A 3,321-nucleotide genomic window follows, 5' to 3' on the forward strand; every position below is an offset into this window, starting at 1 on the left:
GGGGCGGTCCGCCCCAGGCGGCACTCTTTTGGGGGCGGCCGCGCGGCCAGTGCCACGCACGCTGCCCAGGCAGTTAACAGCAGCGCGCACCTGTCCTGCCAGACACAGCTGGGGTGCTTTGTGTTTTCGACCTTATCGGGGCCTGAATGAACTTTGAGTAAGGTGATTTAGGGGCTTTTTGCACAAATCATTTATTCTACTCTCCATAAAGCCTTTGCTGCAAATGGGAAGTGAAGTCGGTGTAACAGGAACAGTGAGTATCACTCTTTATTACGTCACCATTGATATGGATTCCAGTGATAATCTTCGGCCTCGCAGCTGAGCACAATGACGAAGTTTGGAATTAATCGTTTTTTAAAAATATGGGTTAGTTTTGGATTAATTTGGACATTGCACGTGGCAGTTTCTCCGCATAATGGAGCAAAAAGTGCAGATGGAAACATCACATATGAACACCAGACTGAATGAAAAAAAAAAACAACAAAGAGATCAAAGAACAAACACACGTTTACAAATGCAACAGTATGCCTAAATATTATTAAGGCACTGTAGCTCTGAGATGACCTCAAAAATGCCTAGACGCTTGATGAATTACCCAAATACCGTGCACAAAATTTGTGTGAGGGTGTACAACTGTTGTTTAAGTCTTCAGTGTTGGGAGGTGCAGATTTTAGCACACAACATTTTACAACTGGACGTATTTAATGCTTCCTTGAAGATGGAGAGCGTGTTTGTATTTTTGTTTTTTAAATAAAGGGACATATTTACAAGAGTATATTGACACCAGCATCTGACGAATGTAGCAACCAGGAAACACCACACTTCACAACAGAACAGAAAGCACTTAAATATCGAAAATCATTGTCAGTCACACTCAAAAGGAGTCAGTACACATGAGAAAATGACAATGCAGATATTGTGTTCACTGCCTCGACTTATGAAGAGAAAAGTCACCTGAATAGAGGTGACAACTGATGTGGCACAATCACAGCTAAACACTACAAAACAGTTCACAAGTCAAATAGCACGCCCTTCAACCAAATGTACATGCCTAGTATCACTAACACACTGCAAAGGAGATATTCGCAAAAAGTTATCTTTACATTTGCATGTACAGTGTCATGTTCATGCATGTATAACAAGCTCACTATTCTTTAGTCTAAAACTTCTAGGGGCATATTCTCAAGGATTTATCGCAGAGTTATCGGCACTTCATCACAGCCAAAGTGGTGTTAAATACATTGCACCATTCACGAGCTGGTGCTAACAGCCCATAGCACCAGTTTACCTGCGATTGCAGCTGCCAAAAATATCGCCACAGATGACCCAGGCAACTAACGCTAATGATATGCAGAGTAGGCGTTCCAGAGCAAAAAGCAGAGACAACACCACACCTCAACATTCTCAACGACCAGCCCGACCAGACAGATAGATTTGATTTTTTATTTTGTTTTGTTGTTGCTATACCCTTCATTACGAGTGGTTATTCCCCCAGTAATGAGGACCAACGTCCAGATCTTGCTGCTTACTGCACCTAAATGCCATCTTCCGATTTTCCCCTGATATATATCAGTAGGTTTGGCCTGAAAGCATTTATCAAGGGAACATGGTTTTCATTCCAAAACTCATAAGTCCAATAAGTGTGGTTCCAGGAGCTACCGCACATAGCAGAATTTAATGCAAACTCGTAAGGAAGGCAAAGACTAAATTACCTTGGGAAATTTTCAGACAGTATAAAATTGATATTTCTCAAAACGTTAGCAGCAGAAAACAGGATTAAAAAAATTCTAACTTCATGTAGGGCTAATATGTGGTATGCACTCCTTTCGTGTTGTAATTGTTCACGCAGCTCTCTGATGGATGTCACATGCAGTTTTTCTGAGTCCCCAGATCTATCATGCAGTGTGTGTGTTCTCCTTTTGTACTGCCGGTCACCGGTGTATTCAACTGTGTAGCCTTGGACCGTGTCATGTATGTGCATGTAACTTGCATGATCGAGGTAACTATTAGCAGCGATACTATGCGTCTCTCGGACCTCTTTCAAGTGCTCGCCGTCCTTTTCCCCAGCACCCCTCCCCCCAGAGGCGGCAATCTGAGGGATAGCCCCGGGCGCCACAAGCTCTAGCTACACCTCTGACTCTGCCCCTCACCGCTGGTTCTCACCCCTCTTGCTCCTCAGCCCTCGCTACCGATCCCCTTCCCCGGACGCACTCTCCATTCTCTGACCACAACCAGCTGTAACGTTGAACCCGACTCCGCCGTCGATCTTGCTCCCGCCTATCTCTCACCCTCCCCGGCACCGACTTCAATCTCCCTTTCCCCTTCACCACTGACCCCCTCCCCACCCCCCTTGAGCACGGGTTCAGGCTGTAGCCTTTCCTTTCTCCGGTAATGGTATTTTCTCCTCTCAATTTTTTTGCACTTACTTTGATTTTTTTTCTCTCGCCCTGTTCTTCGATTACCTCCCCCATCCTCCAGCACCGCCCCCCTCCCACGCCCGTCATCCAGGAGTAGCTTGCTGTTTTTTCTCTCTTCCACATCTCCAACACCTCTATTCCCCCTCCTGCCACTCTCTCCAGCACTAGCTCGCGCTCCTTCACCCACCCTTTCCCCTCTGTCACCACATCTCCAGCCCCCCTCACCCCGACCAGCACCTTGAGCACTGAGTCTCTCTCAAGCACGTATACTCTGCGCACCCTGCACTGCTCTAGCTTACCCTTTCTTCTCTTTTGAACAAATTGGCCACATGCCGCCCCCCGTCTCCCCTCAATCACAGGCAGTTGTTTTCGTCCAACAAATTATGCGCCACCTTTTCACATTATTGTGTAGTTATTTAGAAACTTTTATACATTGATGCAAAATAGACCTCAATGATCCACCACATCCACCATCACATCCACCATCACATCCACCGCCACATCCACCGCCACATCCACCGCCACATCCACCGCCACATCCACCGCCACAACCACCACCACCACCACCACCACATCCACCACCACATCCACCACCACATCCACCACCACATCCACCATCACATCCACCATCACATCCACCGCCACATCCACCGCCACATCCACCTCCACATCCACCGCCACATCCACCGCCACATCCACCGCCACAACCACCGCCACCGCCACATCCACCGCCACCACCACCACACCCACCACCACCACACCCACCACCACTACATCCACCACCCCATCCACCATCACCACCACCCCATCCACCACCACCACCGCATCCACCATCACCACATCCATCGCATCCACCATCACCACATCCATCGCATCCACCACCACCACATCCACCGCATCCACC

This window comes from Lissotriton helveticus, chromosome 6 (genome assembly GCF_964261635.1).
Source record: "Lissotriton helveticus chromosome 6, aLisHel1.1, whole genome shotgun sequence".
In the NCBI taxonomy this organism is placed as follows: domain Eukaryota; kingdom Metazoa; phylum Chordata; class Amphibia; order Caudata; family Salamandridae; genus Lissotriton; species Lissotriton helveticus.